The sequence below is a fragment of the Sturnira hondurensis genome, unplaced genomic scaffold (assembly GCF_014824575.4).
Source record: "Sturnira hondurensis isolate 20B ecotype Veracruz unplaced genomic scaffold, ASM1482457v3 Scaffold0021795, whole genome shotgun sequence".
In the NCBI taxonomy this organism is placed as follows: Eukaryota; Metazoa; Chordata; class Mammalia; order Chiroptera; family Phyllostomidae; genus Sturnira; species Sturnira hondurensis.
The window spans coordinates 7,615,267-7,638,532 of record NW_028094426.1 but is presented as its reverse complement, the minus strand read 5'-3'; the positions used below and the strand labels follow the sequence as shown (position 1 = coordinate 7,638,532).

The 23,266-nt window shown below is 37.2% G+C and overlaps 1 non-coding gene across 1 annotated transcript; it reads left to right on the top strand.

Moving 5' to 3' along the window:
- The first annotated feature begins 1,835 nt into the window (after positions 1-1,835).
- LOC118978513 (U6 spliceosomal RNA) lies at positions 1,836-1,942 on the top strand. Its single transcript, XR_005064727.1, has one exon. It is a non-coding gene; the product is annotated as a U6 spliceosomal RNA (small nuclear RNA).
- The last annotated feature ends 21,324 nt before the right edge of the window (positions 1,943-23,266 follow it).

Genomic DNA, 23,266 nt, shown 5'->3' with positions numbered 1-23,266 from the left:
GAGAGCAGTTCACATCTTTAGGACCAGATTAACCTGGAAGGAGGAGTCAATATAATGGGTCACCAAAGGAAGGACAGTAACTTTCTGGGAGGGTTACTGCCAACATGAGGAGACCTCCAGCAAGAGACACAAGGTCATAAATGTTCTACTTTCTCCAGCTTCTGTCAGAGCTCCCCATTGGCAAACTGTATCAAACACCAGAAGCCAAGACATTCCCTTAATTCAATCCGTGTACATCAGCCCCCAGGGCCAGTAGCAGTGTGGTAAAGAAATGAAAAGGGATTCAGAAGGGGAGGCAGCAGACAATACACAGGCGTTCATTCACCGGAATGAGTTTCCTGACACCTTTCAGGGCTTTTGTTTTAGAATATCTGGGATTACTAAGTATACTTCATTCATTTGTTCATTTAGAAATGTCATTAGTTCAGATAAGTAATAGTTTGTGTAGACTATTAGTTTAAATAAGTTCAAATAAGTAATAGTATGTAAAAGATGTGTTTGTAAGGTTTTCAACTAATTTTTCTGGGTATTTTAGTCAATTTCCACTCACCTAAAAAGAACCTTATGTAGATTATAAATACAATGGCTTTTCTAAATTTTAGTGATAAATACAATGCTGACCACCCTGTTCTCTCTCTAGTTGCTTTTTAGCCTTATTTTAGACTATGTAAACTACCCTGCTTTGCAAGCACCATGTTCATGCTCCAAACTCATATGAATGAAAAAAAAAATTTATGGTGTAAACAAGATTTACTAATTAAATAGTTTTGTTTTTTCATTCCCTAGAAATGTGATCTGTGACCCTAAAAGCATGCAAATGCAGGCTTCATTTCAGAAAGTCATAGAATGAGAATTTTAAATATTTAAAATTCTATAAATACTATTCATTTTTAGCAACAATACCCAAAGAGTATCCTAATGTTTCTTAATGAGTATTTCCCACGTTTACTTCAGTACTTGTTTTTATACCTCATTCTTTTATAAATAATCTTTAATCCAACAGCTTCAGTTATTCTGGATGTATAAAAGTAATAATAAAAAAAATCAGAGCCCTGGCTGGTGTGGCTCAGTGGATTGAGCGCAGGCCTGTGAACCACACAATCGCGGTTCGATTCCCAGTCAGGGCACATGCCTGGGTTGTAGGCAAGTTTCCAGCAGGGGACTCACGAGAGGCAACCATACATTGATGTTTCTCTCCTTCTCTCCTTCCCTTTCCCTCTAAAGATAAATAAATAAAATCTTTAAAAAAAAGTGTCCTAGGATGATGGCAAAACTAAATAAAAAAAAAAAAATCAGGGGCTTTTGCCAAACTATTACCATAGCATAGACTGCCTAAAGTTCAAGAAGGGTCTGTGGTGTCTGTCTGGAATTAAATTAGTCATGTCTAGCCATAGTTATCAAACATCAAACTGATCTCTGCAGAATTTCTAGAAATCCTTGCAGAATGCCATAATCTCTAATTATGACAGTCCTCTAATAGTCCCTTCCTGTTTTCTAAGGGACTGCAATACAACATTCTCCCTTACGTTACTGCAGATTTATTTAACACTCTTTCAAAATTATTTTGCAAGACATTTTCACTGATGTATTACTGTTTCCATTTTTCCTCATCATTTGATTCCTCCTTTTTAATTAATTTTCAAAGAATAATTTTTATAGATGTATGCATTGAAGAAAAGGCTGTCATCTTGTTTACTTTGGTGATTCCATTACAGAATCTGGAATCTAATGCGTGTTTATTAGATATTTGTTTGGTAGGTAGATGAATGATTAAATAGATGGATACATTGAAGGAAAAAAATAAACTATTGCAGTTTCCTTTAAACACAGATACTGTGCTTGCTTCAGCAGCACATATACTAAAATCAAAATGACACAGAGAAGATAAGCATGTCCCCTGAACGAGGATGACATGCAATATCATGAGGCATTCTATAAAAATATATAGAGAGAGATACCTTCTGCACATAATATTTTAATTTTTAAAGCATCAAGAGGTGAATGTCAACCTGAAAATGCAGACAAAAAGATGTTCTAAGGTTTAAAAGAACTATCTGGGATTCAATAAACAAATAAGTTCAAAAAAGTTATATATGTCCCCACTGGAAGAGTCTCGTGCACATTAACATAATAAAGGTTCTGAGGTAGTTTGCCTCTAAAAAAAAATATTTAGTTGAGAATCACCTGGAAATCATCCTTGGTTCCTCCCTTCATTTATTTGTCAGGTCTCTGAGTTTGACCTCCAAAGAAATATCTGCCCACTTCCCTCCATCACAGTTGCTATCATCCTAATTCATGGCACCATCTAATTCATATCCTTTCTTGCAGAATAGTGTAACATCCTCCTAATTGGTATCTCTGCTTCCACTTTTAGTCTCTTAAAAGCCAAGTGAGCTCTTAAAAATAGAAGTTGATCCCCTGCTTATTCCTAAGGCATACCAGTATGTTTAATTCTCTTAAAGTTCAGTCTTTGTGTATTGGCCTACTCGGCCATAGGACCAGCCCAGCCTCACTCTCAGACCTTACCAACCACCACTCTCCTCCTTGCTGAACACTTTTTTGTCTACTAAGCTCCCTTCTCTACCGTTTCCATGCCAAACCCTTTCTTAGACAAGGACCTTTGTATTTGGTTTCCTCTGCCTCAAAATCTCTGTCCTTTAGCTCCTCTCATCATTAGCGCCTCTTTATCCTTCAAGCCTCAGCTCAAATACCATCTTTCTGAGGCCCCTCTCAGGAACTGGCCCTTTCCAATTACTTCTCACCACATTGCCACATTTATTCTGTTCGTAGCACTCATCACCATTTGATTTTTAAAGTTCTGATTTCCTGCACCAGAATGCAAACCCATACGTCAGCAACTTTGTTTATCTCATTTACAAGAATATCCTTAGAGCCTAAACAATGCCTGATACATGGTAAGAAATAAATATTTGCTGAACAAATATGTTTATTCATAGGACCTTCTTTCTAATAAAACTTGTTAACATTCCACAGAACACATTTTGGGAAAATCTAGTGTAGGCTGAAAACTTACCATTTTTCATAAAAGGCATATTGTCAGGAGTTAAGAATTTCTATTCCTATATAATAAGATTTATAAATCTGACAAAAATACCACACACGTGCTCAAAAATCCATTATAAAGTATACATCAAGGCTATTGGGTAAAGATTATTTATCTAACAAGTTAATATATATTTTATTAACCATCATATGTTCTAATTCCTACAAAGAATTATCCTTTATTCAGGCATTTCCTTACATCTGATTCCATCCTTGTCTTAAATTCATGTTCAAGGCTTCTGAGAGCCCTTAAATGCTTGGAGAGAATTTCACAGTTTGTTTGTTATTTTGGGGGGGAGTTGGTTTTGCTTTTTGACTAAGAAATTGATTGTAAACTTAATACCACTTTATCTCTTCATTTATATATTGGGAACCTGAAGTGAGGCCCTGAGAATTTGAGTGCTTTTTTCAACATCATGCGACTTTAATTAATGCTATAGCCTTCGTTGAGTGTTATTCCCATATTTTGTTCTATTTTCCCTGTCATCCCAATGTTCAAAGCAGAACTTGGAGTATAAGTGAAGGGATGGACCCCAAGGATAAGCTTGAGCCATCCCGAATTTCAAGGAGGATGTGCACGCCTTTGCCGTGGCGCAGCTTATTCAGCTGTTCACCGGAACAGAAATGGGAGTAGATGCTCATTTTATTTCTTCCTCCCCCTTCTAATATTGGGCAACTCTTTCTAACTAAGAAAGTCGTAACAGTTCTGTTCTCATTTATATTGCCAAGCTGCCTACAAGTGGATGGTATCAACAAAGAAAATAATATACAACTTCTTAATAAATCGAGTTAACACTAATGCTCATATCTTTTGGAAGGTCTTTTAACACTGTCTTCAGGTGACTGATGAGTGACAAAATTACATAGGCCTTGAGTGAGAAGCTCTAAAGCAGAGAAATAAATCTTATCCTTCTTCTGCTAATACACACACAGTTTGACACAAGGAGTTAAGTCAACTGGAAGAGAGCAATCCTAGTAGAAACATGGGCAAAGTACACAAATAGATAATTTACAGAACATAAAATTGGAAGATGCTCCAAAAAACATATGGAATAATTAAAGAGATGCAAACTGAAACAGCCACTATTTTTATGTTACATCTATTTTAAAATGCAAAAATTAGAAGCTGTTTTAAGTAAATTATGGTGAAGATGTACATTTGTACGTGTGTGTGTGTGTGTGTGTGTAGGAATTCTCATACATTGGTGGTAGGAAGTTAGACAATAGATGCTGCTGCTCTTGCAATGTGGTACCAGTTACTCTAAGTGCATGCATACCCTATGACTCAGCAATTGTTCCTGGGTATATTATCTTCCAAAATTGTCTGTAAGAAAACATGTACAAGGATGCTCACAGCAGTGTGGTTTGCGGTGATGGGAAGTTAATAGCAATGTGGAAGTCCAGCATTGATGAATTAAAAGGCAAAGGTGGCAGATGCAGACCAAGGAGGACCATGGGCAGCTGGAAGTAACGCTCACAGAGCAATGTGGGTGCATCTTAACAATGCACTGCTAGATTAACAAAGAGCAAGGCAAGGTGCCACTCATATCGCAGTAACCGATGCAGAAGTTAAAAATGGATGCTCGCCTGAGGACTGGTTGCAAGAAGGTGAAGGGATTAGCGAAAGAACATATACATATGACCTGTGGACATGGACAATGTTGAGGAGATTGCCTGAGGGCATGAGGGTACTGGGCGGAGGAGGATAAAGGGGGAAAATCAGGACAACTGTAATAGCATAAAAAACAAAATATAATTTAAATTTTAAAAAATAAAGTAAAATCGACCACCAACTCACACCATACACAAAAATAAATTCAAGGTGGATAAAAGATTTAAACATAAGTCTTGGCATCATTAAAGTCCTAGAAGAGAACATAAGCAGAAAAATCTCAGATATTCCACACAGCAGTATTTTCACTGATATGTCCCCTAAAGCAAGGGACATAAAGGAAAGAATAAACAAATGGGATCTCATCAAAATAAAAACCTTCTGCACACCTAAAGAAAACAGCATTAAAATAAAAAGAGAACCAACTCTATGGGAAAACATATTTGCCAATGGTACCTCAGACAAGGGTTTGCTATCCAAAATATATAAGGAACTTACACGACTTCACTCTAAGAAGACAAGCAACCCAATTAAAAAATGGGCAAAGGAATTGAACAAACACTTGTCCAAGGAGGACACACAGAGGATCTGGAGAAATATGAAAACATGCTCAGCATCACTAGCTATCAGAAAGGTGCAAATTAAAACCACAATGAGATACCACTTCACATGGGTCAGAATGGCCATCATAAACAAAGCAACAAACAACAAATGTTGGAGAGGATGTGGGGAAAAGGGGACCCTAGTGCACTGTTGGGGGATTACATACTGGTACAACCACTATGGAAAACTATGGAATTTCCTCAGAAAATTAAAAATGGAAATGCCTTTTGATCTGGCAATTCCACCGCTAGGATTATATCCTAAGAACCCTGAAACACCAATCCAAAAGAACTCATGCACCCCAATATTCATAGCAGCACAACTTACAATAGCCAAGTGCTGGAAGCAACCTAAGTGCCCATCAGAAAATAAATGGATCAAAAAAACAATGGTACATCTACACAGTGGAATTCTACACAGCAGAAAGAAAGGAGGAGCTCCTGCCCTTTTCGACAGCATGGATGGAACCGGAGAACATTATGCTAAGTGAAGTAATCCAGGCAATGAAAGACAAATACCATATGATCTCACCATTAATAGGAACCTAATCAACAAAATGAACAAGCAAGCAAAGTATAGCCAAAGACACTGAAATTGAGAACAGACTGACAGTGACCAGAGGGGAGAGGGGAGAAGATAATGGGGGGAAAGGGTGAAGGGTTTTCATGAACAATTATAAAAGACACATGGACAACAGTAAGGGGGGGTGAAAATAGGGGAGGGAGGTGGGGATGGCTGGGGTGGTGCAGAGGGGTGGTGGGAAAAGGCAGAAAACTGTACTTGAAAAACAATTTTAGCCCTGGCTGGTGTAGCTCAGTGGATTGAGCACAGGCCTACAAACCAGAGGATCGCAGTTTGATTCCCAGTCAGGGCACATTCCTGGGTTGCAGGCCAGTTCCCTGCAGGCCAACTCCCAGCAGGGGACGCACAAAAGGCAACCATACATTGATGTTTCTCTCCCTCTCTCCTTCTCCTCTAGAGGTAAATAAATAAATAAAAACTTTAAAAAAAATTTGAAAAACAATTTTAAAAAGTAAAATAAAATAAACACATGGGTTTAAAAGAAAAATAGATACTTATAAATATATCCATTTTTATGAATACATATTTTTAATACACATAAAATGTATTGGAATAGTCGCCTCTGCAGGACAGGTAAAAGACATGGGCTATGAGTAATGAAAGAAAATAAGTGTGTGGGTGAAAAAAAACTGAAATGAGATGGTAGGTAAAAAATAGATGGGGGGAGGGCAAGAATAGTAGGGGAAATATAGAATCTAAAGAACTTGAGACATGTGGTCATAAACTAAAGGGGGGATGGTGGGGGAGGGAGTGTGCAGGGTGGAGGGGAATGAAGGGGGAATAGAACAACTGTAATGGTATAATCAATAAAATATGTTTTTTAAAAAAATAAATAAATAAAACCAACCCCCCCCCAAAATACAAATAAATACTTACAAGCACAAAAAGAGAACCAAATGAAAGTAAACAGACTAAAAATTGTTTTACCTATTCAGAAGCAGCATAAACTTCATTAAAGGCCCCAAACAGAAAGTGATACTCCCCCCACGTTTTTCCTCCCTTCCCCTCACCCATCAGGTAGAATCAGAAAAGAAAATCCATCTCTGTGTTGTACCTAGAGGGTGATTGGAAAAGATGAGTTTGGTTTCATAGGCTGCCACTGGTATCAAGGCATTGTCTAAGAGAGATCAGGAGGTCAGCATTTGTGAGAGGTGGAGTGTTCTAACTGAAATTGCAAAGTTAGTGTATTTCCTTCTGGGTCAGTAGACTATGAAAGTCTGACCGTAAAGATATAGAACGGCTTTATTGTGACTTGAACAAAAATCATAACATTTTTTATAAAACTACTTTGTGGAATAGATAAATTACCTGCTTCTCCTGTTTCCCCCATTCTGATCCTCAATTTTGTTCCTCTCTATTTCGTTGCTTCATCTCATTTCCTGATGGTAAAGAAAATTAACAGAAAGAAGTTGCTGAACTATTCATTTGAAAATTGTTCCTTATTATATCTCAATGAATATGTCAGAAGAAGCAAAATCACAAAGATAAAATCCATTTATCTTCATCAGAGGGCTGCATTCAAAGGAATTTAGCTGTAAAATGATTAGTGATACCTTTCTGGGAAATGACAGCATAACAGAAGATCAGTTGACACTATTCAAATAAGTATTGGAGACGCTTTTGTGCCCTTGCCACAGAATCACATGTATTCTCAGGATTCCCCAAAGTTTCTGGCACAAACAACAGACAGTACAAGACTTGATATTAGAGTGCCAATTTATATCTAGCTCAAGAGATGTGATTCAGGGAGCAGTGTATTTCTACAATTAATATTGTAGCAGTAGAAAATATCATGGGTGTTCCTGTACCCAAACTTGAAATATATACAATAATATTTAAGCATATTATTACAATATGGCTCTTATGCACTGAAGCCAAAAGGTGTTTGGAATGGCTAAGGTGGTAAAATAGGGTGTCAACAGAACAGGAGAGATTCCCTCCCAATTCCTCCACCACTGCCATCCATCAGCTCTAGTTGGAAATCAATGTCAGCTGTCCATCAAATAAAACTGTACCCCTCTTCCTCATCCCCACCCTATTAGCTCCCCCCTGTGAAAGCAACCATGGAGAAACTTCAAATGATTCCAACAGTGCCTACAAACTGATTCCAAACTTTTTCCAAATGCCTACAGAACACAGGAATACCTAAGTCAAGCTGAATGTATCTACCATCGATGGAGCAAAGCATAAACCATAGCCTGTCATGTTTTATAACCTTGGACTTATGACTTAAAGAATTTACTTTCCGTCAATTTATTCTGTAAATGATTGTTCTGAAGACACACCTATGCCAGGAACTGTGGAATTTGAAAGGAAATATGAGTGGTAATCCTAGCTCTTCAGGAGTTCAAAGTCTTAATGTGGCAATAATAATGAAACAAAAACAGTAATTGTCAGATAACTAGTGTCCTTATAAAGAGTGACAGTTATTACTATTTAATGATGAAACTTCAGGTGTTGTCTCAAGCTTCCTACCACTTAAAGATATAATTTTAACAGAAAGTATTATCGCGAAACTACTGCCTTTGTTCTTTGCTCCTCTAGACCCAAATAAAAACAATGAAAAAGTAATGTCCTCCTTCGTTGACACAGAGTGCTGAATTCTGAAATCCCTTGTCCTGGAATTAATGGCTGTTTCCGATTCAGGTCCTAAGAAAGTGAATTAAGTTGGCTTAGCCTCAAGTGGTAGGAGATGGTGGGTTTTGTGTTTTAAACATAGAGATAAATGAAGCTAATAAAAGTCTGGAGGACACAGCGCACTATTTCCACTACGTGCTAGGAAGCGTCAGGGGTACCAATAAGGCTGTTCATGTGACCAGGGGGGGAAGTTCTCCAGCTTCAGCCATGCAACTGAAATTGGATGTCCTGTTGTGCGTTTCTTGCCTTTAAGTGTCATGAATCTATTCACACCCACTTCAGGAAAACAAACTAAGATCTGGCATATGAGAAACATGAATTTTAAAGAAGTCCTTCCAATGACTTATTCTATGAAATCCTGCACAGCTTATTTTCTACTTCTCCGGCCTATGGAAAAGCAAGACTGTTTCTTCATTCAGTTAGTATTTACCGAGCCCATCCTTCATGCCAAACACTAGAAGGAGCCCATCCTCCTGCCTGCGTCAGGCACTAGAAGCACCATGAGAAACAGGACACTGTCCCTGTTCCCAGGTAGGTCCCAACTGAGTAAGAGGTAGTGGGGTGTAAAGAGCTGATTATACAATAAGTAGAGTCATAAACTGTGCACTGCAGGAAGAAAGGAAGAGAGTAGCAAACTCTCCCCAGGGATATTGGTTATTGCTTGTGTCATGGATGCTGCCATCCCCACCCCCTCAACCAGGGCATGCTCACTCCAGCAGGGCTGGAGCGCCGATTGAGGCTGGGAGACCCCAGCCCCTTGCACTAGTTTAGGACAACTCTGTGACTGTATCCCAGCTTCTGGATTCCCCGTAAGACTGGCTAGGGCCTTCATTCGTTGTGACTGCATCATAAACCTCATTCATAAGGCTGCATCAGTTCCCCGTCTCCTATCTAGCCCAGCTTTTTCTGAAAAGGCTGCTAGCTGCTTTTGAAAAGGCTACAGAGTAAATATTTTCAGCTGTACAGGCCACATAAGGTCAATCTCTGTCAGATATTCTTCCCCCCACCCTAGAACTTTCAAAATGTAAAAACCATTCTTACTGAGCTCAAGGCCACATACACACCGTCTGTGGGCCAGATCTGGTTTGCTGAACCCTTCTCCAACCACAACTGCTTTCCTCACTTGTTTCCCACAGGAGTTCACTCCAGAGGACTCCCCAGTAAACATCCTGCAAGCAAATCTCTGTCTCAGAGACCCCTTCCTGGGGAAACTGACTGGGATAGCTGGGCCTGGGAAGCAAAGACTGAAAGGTTTAAGCAGAGTTTGCTAGACAAAGGTGTGACAGTGTTGATTTTAGATAAGCTATATGGTTGGTCTTAGAAAATAATGAGGGTTGTCCTCCCAACCTTTTGTTTTCCCCAAACTCCTACCCTATGGTGTTCCAAAAAGTGCTTACTTCAAAGAAACACCTATCTCATAAATAAGTAGTTTGTTGTTGCACCCTCCCCCCACACACACACACACTCCCACCCGGCAAACTAGCTTAACTCTTAGGTAAATATTTCCTATTCACCTGACTGACTGAGAAAGTACAAAAGGACCTGGTACTGTAGAAGGTCACCCGGAAGTCTGATGTGGCGGGAGTGTAGAGTTGTGGACAGGGCAGTAGGCTGTAGCAGTAGGCTGGACTAAATTGAAGGGCCTTACACATTAAACCCTGTGATCCTTAATGTGGAAAAATTCCTGAGGCCTTCGTACAGTCTCCTCTTGGAGGTAAAGAGGTTTGGCTATTAACCAGGGTGGAATAATTCGAGCAATGGGCAAAAAGACTTTAAAAGCTGTCATCAAGAGAGCCTGGGCCCAAAGGCAGAGGTCGCCAGGAGACAAATCTTTAAAATTCTCAAAAGAGTTTTGGAAAACAGTATGTCCACTTGGACATTCATAAGTCACACTTGAGATTTCTGTGGAAAAGAGTCTAAATGGCTGCATGTAATTTAAGACATATTCTAAATAGGGACATTTTAAAATGAAATATTTATATCATGTTTTTTAAGTATCCAGTAAAATCTAAAAACCCTAGATTTGTCCCTTTTTAAAATTAGTGAACACTTTCCTAATGTTATATAGTATTTTTTATCTGTTTGATTTTTCCATTTCATTTCACCAACAGATTTTATCTTAATGCAATATACTTTTATACTGGAAAAGTTCTTGCCCAAGTAAAAGTCTTTTATGCTGGAAGGTATAGTACATTTTTTTATAAAAGCATGTGCATAGTTTTTTCCTGTGCCCACAGGGTCTAAGAGTTTTAAAAAAAAAGTCTTTCTTATATAAATAATTATTTGAAACAACAAAATATATTATAAATTTGATACTAGATTATTAAAGATGAGAAATAAAATTTATTAGAAATGTACCTCATAATGAAATGGATTGAGCTCATTTATTTCCAATTAACCTATACATCTATAAATACATGTTATTTATTTTTATAAAGAGTGAGGATTTAGCATCAAATCTATTTTTACTTTTGTTTCATAGAGATAAACAATGAGCAAACTTGATCAAGTACATAAGTGGATAGGAATGACAAGAATTTTCTTACAACACTCTCATTCTGGTCTTTAAATTTTTGTGAATTTAAATGTAACTTAGTTAGTTCCAAGTTTTATACCAAAATTCACAGAGTAATCTATTATCAAAAATTGTTTGTAATGATATATGAGTTCATCACTTGTTAGATAGCCCTTCTATGGTATTGAAAGCAAATAATTAGAAACTAGCTTATTTGCAAAGGAATCTTTGCTAGAGACATTGACATTCTCAGTGATGGGAAGATTTCAAAGGCTTTGCTAAATCTTTTTCAGTGACTAGCCTTATGCTTGTAACTCCGACTTAAGGGAGTTTTATTTTATCTGATATAATCAAAAAGAAGGGGAAAAATGAAATAATAAATTCAATATGCTTCTGTTAATGCAATAATCTTTTTAATAGCTGTTTTCAGAGTTGGCTGTTTTTAGCTGTTGGGTGTTTTCAGAAGCTGCAGAGTTAATTCATTTAATGAGTGGAAAGTATTCAGTACATAAGCTAGTAAGCAAAACCAACCCTCAATGTCAAACCAATCAGCCACATCAAGAAAAAAGTGAACTTCAAATTCTCACTTCCAATGAATATGTTAACACATATTTTTAAAAATATAAAAAACACTATGAAATAAATTAGGAATATAATGTTGTAAACTAGATTACTAAAAGCAGTCATTAAAACTAAAACTTTTTATGCCTAATATACTTTAATTTGTTCATATTATATAAGCTGAAAGCACTATAAAATGACATTTTATATATTAACTTATAAGTTATTTGTAAAATTGTGAGTTTTTTGAAATGAGGAATATGATATTAATCACAGTATTCCTTTGGTAAATCTATATACACATGTATTAAATATAGTGTTTATATTTGGTACATAACTCAAAAAGAACTAGGTATGTATAAAATATAACAAATCCAGAATCAAAATTCTCTGTGTACTTTGTGAAAGAAATGATGTGTAATGCTAATAATTACTTTGTCAAAAATTAGCATACAGTTACATTTTTTGCTAATAGGAGGTAAACATGTTAAATATTTTATTGATGAAAAAGATTAGGTTAACTGGAATTAAAATAAATATTTTATGAAATGTTTTGAGAAAACAAGTTTAACTACATCAACAAATAATGAATTTCAATCTTAAAGCAATCACATAAAATGTTCATTTACAGTTTTCATCTAATATCTTAAAATATTTTGCCATAGCAGAATATTTTCCCATGAAAGATTCCACAACCTAATTTTTAATACTTTGGCTCTTTATTTCAAGTTAATAGCATGGGTTGAAAATGACAAATGGAAATAGCCAAAAAGCAACACTTACTTTAAAATGGAAAATTTTATTCTTGAGACACTATCTCAAGAATGGTGTGTTCATCTACAACACTCAAGGAAACGAAAGAGGCAAAGAGGCATTTTCCACTCTATACTGTATCTGAATTCAGAACTCAGCAACACTCGACCAACACTGAAATATCCTTTTGTGATGGGAGACTTCCAGTAAAGATGGTTGGGTAGGTAAATATGATACATGCATGCTCCCCCATCCACATTAACCCTTGAGTGGTCACATGGATGACAATGGCCGTCCATGCAAAATAATCGTCAGTTTTAGTCCAAAGTCCAACTTTCTCACAGAAGTTACTTACATGATTATTAATAAAAAAATGTTTAAAAATGTGTTTGTTCATTTAAATTTCTGCCTTTAAAGTGGATGATCAATGTCATCCACACAACTTCTCACACTTCATTCTGAAGCGCAACCACTACAGGGTTAAAACTACAACTAAACTACAAAGCAGCCATCATTCAGAACTGCCTGAAATCTAGCCGAACAAAAGTCCTACAACTAAGGATATAAAGAAGTCACGTTGAGACTGGTAGGAGGGGCAGAGACACAGAATGGGCTGGTCCAACACCCACATGTGGTGGATAAAAATCAGGAAGAATATTTCAGCTGCAGAGGTTCCCCCTTAGGAGCAAGGGGCCCAAGCCCTACAGTAGCCCACAGCCTAGGGTTACAGCTCCAGGAAGAGAAGTTCCCATAACTTCTGGCTGTAAAAACCAGCAGGGAGTGTGGCTGAATGACACAGAGAGTTTCAGGCAGCTCCTCTTTAAAGAGCTTGCAAATGGACTTCATTTGACTCACTCACTCTGAGTTCCAGCACTTTGGCAGCAGCTTGAAAGACATGGGTGGGAGAGGGTAGAGCACCTAGGTCCTAGGTTGAACAAGGAGGCTGTACCACAGGATCCTACAGGACACCTAATATATCAGGCCACTCTTACCAAGCCCAGGAGTGAAGCAGCTCTACCTAATACATATAAACACAGGGAAGTTGCCAAAACGAGGAGACAAAGACACACGTTCCAAATGAAAGAACAGAAGAAAACTCCAGGCAAAGAACTAAGCAAAATGGAGATAAGCAATCTGTCAGATACAGGATTCAAACAGTGGTTATCAGGATGATCAAGGAAAGTAGTAAGACTGTCAGATTTGCCTCACTTGATGTCACAGAGATGTTGCATAATTGCTTATATGTAATATTTCTATTAATAAATAGTATCTAAGTCGTCACATCACAAACAAAAAGAAAAAACACTGAAATTGGGGCTCGTTACTCTCAGTTGTCTCAGGTATAAAAGAGAGAATCAATCACCTCACCCTCAGATATGCAGTTACCAATCTGTTCCACAGAGTTTGCCCCTTTAGACAAGGATGAGATTGGGTGGAGGCCGGAGGGGGTGGAGGAGGGAGACCCATTGGTGCAGAGCAGGGGGAATATCTTCACTTTTCAATCATTTGAAATAACCCCAGGTAAGTGAAATTTCCCACTGTAGAGCTGAAAACCGAGGACAAGTAATATCTGTTTATTACTCAATTTTTTTACACGGAAAAAAAGGTACCATATTGAAAAACTCTTCAGACTGATGTCTGCTTCCTAGACTTCTGAATATTCACTGCCATGTGATGGGAACCATCAATTCACTTGGGGCCTACAGAGTAAAAGAGAGTCCCTTTTTAGCCAACAATGAACTAAATTAGAGCATATTTAATTTTATCATTTCAAAATTGTCATGTCTGTAACATATATAAATAAGAAAAGATGAGATTGGACTTCAAAACCTAAATATTGAACACTTTGGCATTATTTATTTTTTATTATGATAAAAATAGAAAAAAATGAAGGAAAAATCTTTCTAAAGAGAGCCTAGTAGAAAAATTGCTTGAGTGCTTTAATTTACATTTTAAAAATTAATCTTGCAACATTTTACATAAAATATTATAATTGGTTCTATAGTTAATTAAAATTTCATTAGTGAGCAGATATGAAAAGCAGGGCCTGTTTGAAGTATTTGTTATTCCTTCTTGGATTGCTAATGAATTAAAGCCTCAAGTGCATATATATTAAAGTCACCTTCCTGCTCATGTATCTACACTGAGAAAGTAATATGTTAAAACCAAAAGGACTTCATACACATGGTGATATTACTTTTTCTGCATAACTTGTGAATGTAAATTTATTCTGTGTTCCTTTCTGAGAAATTAACGACCGTTTCAGCTAGCACGGTCTTTTCCAGTCTAGTTACTTTAATAATTAAGATTATATTTGAAGTTCATTTTTACTTAAGCATATTATAACTTTTGTCAACATTTTTTCTTTCCATCAAGAGGTTGGTTTGCAGTCACATCAACAACATTAACTGTTCTAATCTTTAGTCTTCATGAAATAAGATGCCATTTCACTCTCTGGAGTTTGCTTTGTAATTCTTAATCTGTTTAAAACCCCATTGTTGATACAAATATCAGTCTTTTTGAAAATGTTTGAGATATTTCTTAATTATAAATGTCCTACTATGAAATTGGTTAAATTATCTACAAAGTGAAGTGGATATATACAGATATTTTTATCAGTACTCAAACCATGAGGAAAATTCCTTAGAGGTTTAAAATACTTTCTATTATGCAAATTTCTTACTTAATTTATCACAAGTCAATTAAAGAAAAGTATTTTACTCACAGACAGTTCCACAGACTTACTACTGTAAATGTACATTTTCCCACTGCTATCTCAAGGTAAATTTCTCCCATGCAATAGGAGTAAGATGTTTTAATGAAAGGTAGAAAGTTTTTGAAATTCTTCTCTTTCCACAATAATCAACTATGTGGGCCTCAAATCCTGAATTCATTTAAGGATTTTAGGCTTTACAAAAAGAGACCAATACCATCCACTCTCTGTATTAGGATGAACCACATGAAATTGTTGATATGCTACCATTGTCAAGGCACAGAGTTAATGATTTCATATAGTTCAGCCTATAAAGTCAATGTTCATTTTTTTAACTTTTTTTTTTTTATCAATGTATGGTTGCCTTTCGGGCGTCCCCAGCTGGGAGTTGGCCTGCAGGGAACTGGCCTGCAACCCAGGCATGTGCCCTGACTGAGAATCAAACCGCGATTGTCTGAGTCGCAGGCCCGTGCTCAATCCACTGAGCTACACCAGCCAGGGCTTTAACTTTTTTTATATTTATTTATTTTAGAGAGAGGGGACAGGAAGGAGAAGGAGAGAGAAACATCAATGTGTAGTTGCCTCTCATGTGCCCCCTACTGGGGACCTGGCCTGCAACCCAGGCTTGCGCCCTGACTGGGAATCGAACCAACAACCCTTTGCTTCACAGGCCCGTGCTCAATCCACTCAGCTACACCACCCAGGGCTCAATGTTCATTTTTAAACCCAGTTTTTCTGTGGTTTTAGACTGTTCTCCATGGAGAAGTTCTGTACAAGTGTCTACACTGTTAATCAAGAGATATGGCAGAAGCTAGTGCTGTGTGGGGAAAAAACCTTATGGGTGGGGCTGTAATCCTTTGTCATTGACTCAACCAGACAAGCTGAGCTTTCGTTGTTATTGTTGTTGTTTTAATCATTAGGTTCCCAGTAAATATCGTTTAAAAAGAAAAAAAAATCTATATTTAAAAAATAGTTTTGAAAATCATAGATATATTCCAGTGCTACAAAAAGATAGTGAAATGAAAAATGCAAAGCTGATCTCATCCAATACTCTCAATTTATAAGAGATATAGAGCGGCAGTCACCAGAACCTGGAATGAGAGAATGACCTGAAAGTGGTCACCATGAGAAAACCTTTGGTTTTTGTTTGGGGCCTCAGACAGGTTACTTCCTCAGGAAGGGAGACAGGGGAAGAAATACTGCGCCCTGCCTTTCCTCTCTCCCTCCTGTCTCCCGCTGGGTCTCCCCATGTGTCTGACCAAAAGACAACAGGGAGTCTCTCAGTGTCATACCTCTGGTGCACAGGGCACTGCGGGGACAGGGAGTGCATCCTGAGGGGCACGGGGAGGGCACAGAGTGCACACCAGCTTTCAGCGCTCTGAGGAAAAGCGTAGACTTGCAATGAGCTATTCCTTCAAAATTTAAATGAACAAATTTTCAAACACTGTGACTCTGGAGCATATATTTTTAGATAATTGGCCTGTTTTTAAATTTCTTTCCCAACAATTACATTAGAAAGGTTTTCTACATCTTGAATAAATGATAATACTACCAGAGTTATTCTTGACATTGAAATGTTCAAGTTGCCTGCTATAATAAGCCTAAAATCTATGATTTTTATCTACTCTTCATTTATTGTTAAATCCTCTGTCATTTCAAACTGAGTTTGCATGTTCTCTTTGTATTTTCTAATGGCTTGGCTTACTTTTAAAAACTACTTTTAAATGTATTTATCAATTTGATTATGATTTTACTCTTTAAATTCTACCCTTATTTATGATTATCTTATTTTCTAGGACATATAATCTTTCATTTTGCATTACTTAAATTTAATTTTTTATTTTATTTCTATCTTTTTGTATTGATTTACTGATTCTTTTTAAAATCTTTTAAATGTGAAAGTGTTTACTTTTGAGTATATTTTTAGAAAATTATTTAAGTTTGTATGTAGCTTGTATTTTTTTGCTAAGCTGTAGAATTTTTATTTGCTCTTTAATCCTACAGTCATTGGTGGGAATGTTTTAAATATCCAAGTGGGTGAATAATTTTATTAAAAATTATTTTGATTTTTATTAAAATTGTGTTATTAAGTTTTATTTTAAGTAACCAAAGAATAGGGCCTACATGGTCCTTACCTTCCAGAAGGTAACCATTATACAGCATTTAATATTTATCATTTTTGTTTTTTAAATTTTATGTTGTACATTCTGTATGTCTGTTAACAAAAACATATTGCTATATGTTTTATAAAAATTTAATTTATGTAAATGTTACCATAGTGTATCTTTGTAAAACTTGCTCTTTTTCAGCTAAATTTCCTATTTTTTAGATCCATCTGTGGTAGCATAAGTTATTCATTTGAACTGCTATAGAACTTTATAATCCACAGTTCATGCACCTATTCTTCTATAGATGAACAGTTCTCTCCAATTTTCTGCAAGTATTAACAGTTTTATTTTTTTCCTAATATTTTATTTATTTATCTTTTTTTTAGAGGGGAAGGGAAGGAGAGAGGAAAGAAACATCAATGTACGGTTGCTTCTTGTGCATCCCCTACAGGGAACTGGCCCCTGCCAGAAACTGGCCTGCAACCCAAGCATGTGCCCTGACTGGGAATCGAACCGCGATCGTTTGGTTCGCAGGCCCGCGCTCAATCCACTGAGCTACACCAGCCAGGACCTACAGTTTTAAAACAAATATTCTTGTGTGGATCTCATTTAGTACACAGGGAAGAATTTTTATAGGGTCCTTAGAACTGACACTGCCCAATGACAGGTTTTGCACATATTCAATATGACAAGATATATATATACATATTACTGGCAATTATTATTCAATAGAAAAAGGAATAGGAATATAAGCACAGCAGTGAAGATATAAATGAACCATATTTGTAGATGACATGAATATACATCTGAAAAGCCACAAGGAAAAAACAGGTTGAAACTATTACTAAAGACAATAATCCAGGAAGACCTCAGATTGTAAAATAAGTCCACCAAATTTAATTGTATCTTTTTATAAAAATGATAGCTGACTAGAATAATTCAGAAACAGAATTAATTTCACTAATAGTAGAGGTCAACATATTTAGAGGTTAAATATTCATTTTACGTAGGTCATAACATTTTGGGGGTCTTTAATAGTATAACAGGAAAAGGCATAAATAGTTCTGGCAATATGTTAGAATTCCAGTTGGGAAGGTTAAATGTAGAAAAGATATCGATATTTTGAGAATTGTCACACATAAGCATTAATGGTAATAAGTAATAGCCTTTATTGCTTACTATGTGGCAGTTACAGAATTACAGAAAGAGCTTTAGTTTCATTTTTTGTATTCTCTGCTTAATCATTAATCCTATAAGATAAATTATACTCTGATCTCTTTACAGACCAGGAAATTGAGGATAAGAGAAATCGAGTATATATATGTACAATTAATAGTTAGTAACAAAGGTTGGACTCAAATGACTGCACAGGAAAATCTGTAATAGTTGAAAATTGTTAGTAAATCTTATTGAAAAGAACAGGCAAAAAACAGTAGCCCATATTTTCCCCTTAAAGAAATAAAAATAATGAACTTATTATACCAGATTTTTTAAACCTCAAAGTGATAATTATAATTACATACTTACATTTTTTGCGTGGCTAAATACAAATGATGCATTTGATTAAAAACTAAAATATAGAAGTAATTTGTTAGTGTATAATCAAATAATGGGTTTCTGCCAAGGAACTAAACCACTCTGGCACTGAGCCTAGTTCAGACCATACTGCCCATGATTTCTAACTAATGGACACCCCGGGCCTCCCAGGTGTGCCCACGGCACAGGGCATGGGCCCACAGAGGAGGGGGGGACTAGGCCCAGGCGCGTGCTTCTCTCTGCAGGGCACGGCCTTCACGCACTGGGGATGGCGGGAGGAGGAAGCCTAGAGAATACATTTCCAACCTCCAGTACTCTGCCAGAAGTTCCGTGTGTTTCATGAAGATGAATAATAATTTCCTGTGTTCTTCTCTTTCTAGTCTTTAGGCTCTGTTTCATCTTACCACTCTAAAAAGCAACATCATTCCCATTATTCTCATGTATCCAGGTTTATGCTGATTTGCCCCTATTGTATGATCTAGTTTTCAATGTGTAAGTTGCTTATTTCTACTTCCTTTAGAATTCTTGATTTTTAAAAAATTGTATTTTCTTTATTATTTTATAATTATATGTTTTTTTTATATTTTGATTTTGTCTTTTCTTTTTTTTATTGTTGTTCAAATACACTTGTCTCCATATCCTCACCTGAGGTCATGCCCATTGATTTTAGAAGGAGGAAATAGGAGAGAACGGGTGGGAGAGAAACATCAATGTGAGTGAGAAACACCGACTGGTGGCCTTTCACATGCACCCCAACCAGGGACCAAACCCACAGCCTAGGCATGTGCCCAGACCCAGATGGAGCCCATAACCTTTTGATTTACAGGATGACTCTCCAAACCACTGAGCCACACTGGCCTGGGTGACTTTGTCTTTTCTTAACCTAATATCTCTTTGCATTTATCCCGATTGTTAGAGTATTCTTAACATTTTAACTCTCTAATGTTAGTCTACTTATTATTTCTAACTATTTAAAATGTAAAATTATTTATTATCTTTTTATTTAATTTTTTAAAGAATTCTACAGCTCTTGGTTGTAATACATATATATATTGACAACCATTTTCAGTGTTATGTTTTTCCAACAGTTCTTGATTTTTCTGTCTTTTATGATTTTAAACATGAGCATTTTCTCACTTACCCATGAATTATTGTTTGCTCATGATGTGTTTCTTGACAGCTGACAAGAGTCAAAGTCAAGAGAAATAGTAAGAGGTAAGACAGTCCACTGTAACAGAAAAAGCTACAAGCTCTTTCCTCCTGCCTCACCTCAGCGTGACGCTTTCTGGCTCTCCCCCACCCTCACTACAAGCCTTAACCAAGCAGGTCATAGGCTAGTAAGCTTAACCCTTGTGATTAAAAACCCTCCCCATCGTCACAACACATCATTGTCTTGTATAATCAGTGTGATTTTCTTAAACATACTTATCATTGATTATTCTTAGAGAAACTATGTATTCTAAAATCCACGGTGGCTAACACATGTAGATTTAAAACAAGCCACACTATGTTTACGGCACAGGAGTGGCAGGGCATTAACTCAGAGGTCATACTCTTACGGGGTGATCTGGCTTTGGGGGAGCAACCAGCTAATTTTTAACTTCTGGCTGGCACTCACAGAGGGAGTTAACATTCTGAGTCTGAGGCACCCTCCTGGCACATTTTGCCCATTATATTTCTTTTCTTTTCTTTTTTTACTTTTGAGGTATAATGGATATATAACATTATGTTAGTTTCAGGTAAACAACATTATGATTTGATATTTGTGTATATTGCAAATGATCACCATGATAAGTCTAGTTAGCACCACCACACACAATTATAATCGTGGTTTTTTTCCTGCTGTTGAGAGCTTTTAAGATCTACACTCTTGTCCTGTTTTTATCTTTAGTTTTTCCCACTTTCTTTCTCCACATGGCTCTAGAATTCTCCCAATACACGGGCATACTCTCATCCTCTCTTCATAAGGGGCAAGTTGATGCTGGTTGGACCTGAAGTTTCCCCCAAAAGAGCTTTAAATGAAGAGACAGCTAGTTTCTGCTAGTCTCTCCTGTCAGCACTAAAAACCCTGCCCCAAGACCTTCTAGATGCCAGAATCCTAAGAGAAAGGGAAGCCTTTTTACCTCTTTGATTGGGTTCTGTATACAGGTAGCTTTAACAGCTTTAATCCTGATTCTTTATCTTCTCAAGTTGAACAGGATGCCATTCTAGATGGATCAGAACCCCAAAGGCTAACCAAATCAGTCTTCAGAACTCAGGTCTTAAAGTCGATTTCTCCTAATGCTATGCTGTTTTTACCCTTCTGTTTGTTCTTCTAGGATGACCCAGTTACGTGGAATCTCTCACCTTTAATGGAATTATCTGATATTGTGCAACCTATATAAGAGACCTAATGTTCTGGATACCTGTGTAACAAATGACCCCTAAAACTTAGCAACTTATAACCGTACCTAATTTAATATGCCAGGGTTCCAGGCAGCATTCCACTGGCAATTCTTCTGCTCCACGGGGCATTGACTGAGGTCATCTAGTGAAATCCTGCTGTGCCAGAGGTCCCATACAACAAGCATCAGGAACTTTGGCAGACATGACTGGAAGGCTGAACTCAGCAGGGACTGCCAACCAGAGCGCTGCCACATGGCCTCTCCAGCATGGAAGTCTCAGGGTGGCCGTGAGTCTTCCACGGTGGCTCAGGGCTCTCAGAGAGTGTGTGCTCGGAGAAAGGAAGTGGAAACTGCTCTTTTCCTTAGGCCTCGGTCTGGACATTGGCCCGTGTCACTTCTGCCATATTTTTTGGTCAAAGCAGCCACCGACCCCACTCAGATTTAAGTGGAGGGGAAAACTAGGCCATCCTTGTTTTGTTAAATTTTTTAAAGATTTTGTCGTGTGTATATATATATATATATATATATATATATAATATATTTTTATATTTCACAGTGGTATATTCTCACATAAAGCCAGTCCCATGGTTTTTCAAAAAAGCCATTATATGGAATTCACTTGTTAATATGGAGATTTTACCCATTTGCACTAAATGTGATCATTGTTAAGTTTGCTTTGGGGTCAGTACACCAATCTGTACCCTTGGGGCAAAATGAGAAAGAGCCGTTCAAGAGCTGCCCAGTTTCTGGGAGGCCCAAGTGTACATGGTACAAAGGATCTGTGAGAGGCCATTGACTTCTGTTCTGCCAAAACTTGTCTGTTGAAGTCCCAGCACCTCAGAAAGCAACCTTATTTGGAAGTAGGATCCTCATAGATGTAATTGGTTAAGCCGAGGTCTTACTGAAGTAGAGTGGGCCCCTTTCTGATGGAACTGATCCTTATAAAAGGGGGATATTTGGACACAGACAAATAGGCCAAGGGACGCCAAAGATTGCCAGCAAATCACCAGAAGCCAAAACGAGCTATGAAACAGATTCTCCCTCGGGCCTTTAAAAGAACCAACCACGCAGACCTCTAGCCCCCAGAACACAGCAACAATAAATTCCTGTTGTTTAAGCTATTCAGTTTGTGGTCTTTTGTTATGGCAGCCCTGCCGAGCTAGCATAACCCCTATAATTTCACAATCAACCCTATTTCTGTGTGAGCTCATTTGAACGGGTTTCTGTTCTTTGCAAAAAAAAAAAAAAAAAAGATAAGAATCAAAAAGCCTGATTTATATCACCTTCGCTGTGAGCAAAGCCAGGGCTCTTCTCAGAAAATTATTCCAAATCTCTTCCAGGACAAAGGCAAACGAATGAGCCAAGTTTAAAAGTTCTCCTCTAAAGAGTATAGTCAAAATAGTTTTAGCCTGAAAAATTTTGAAGCCAGATAAAACCAGAATCCTGCCTTGACAAAACAAATTCTCCATCAGCAACCTCAGTATGCTCAGCTTTGAGTGATGCAGTCTCCTTGTATTCCTTCCAGCACAAGCCATCAGCCAAAAATATAACTACTCATCTTTCTATGGGATTGCTCCTCATTGCTCAGTTAAAATTCAGGGAATAGATAACAAAATAATGTTTAATAAAGATAAAAAATTTTAGTGTTGGAGTAGAGAATTAGAAGGCCTTTTCTGGCAATTATTGACTAGCAAGCTCATGCTGTGGCACATTAAACCAAAATTATTGTTTTGTCTTTCATAACAACCACATGCCTCCAGCTCACCCAAAGGTGTCACTAGGAGATGAGGATACACACTGAAAACAGGAAGGGGTCAGGGAAGGAGGAGCAGGTAAAACTTAACCACATGTTAGCCATTTCTCAGCTCTCTACCTGGGAGTAGGCATTAAACACCCCAAATCCCACAGAAGTCTAATGACTCTGAATGAGTATCCATAAAAGTGACAAATTATCTAATATTGTCCTTGATTTACTAGGTGCGGAGTAGCCATATATAAAAACCTAACTGTTACATAAAACATTGGCCTGAGAATCATAGACATTTAAGTAAGTAAAAAAGACTCTGAAGAAATACAGCAAAAATGAATAAAACTATCATTTGGAATAACTAGCAAATTGGCTTTTTAAATATGGGATACTCTGAAGCCTGATTTCAATAGAAGATTTTTTGTTTTCACTTCAGATATGCTGATTGAGTT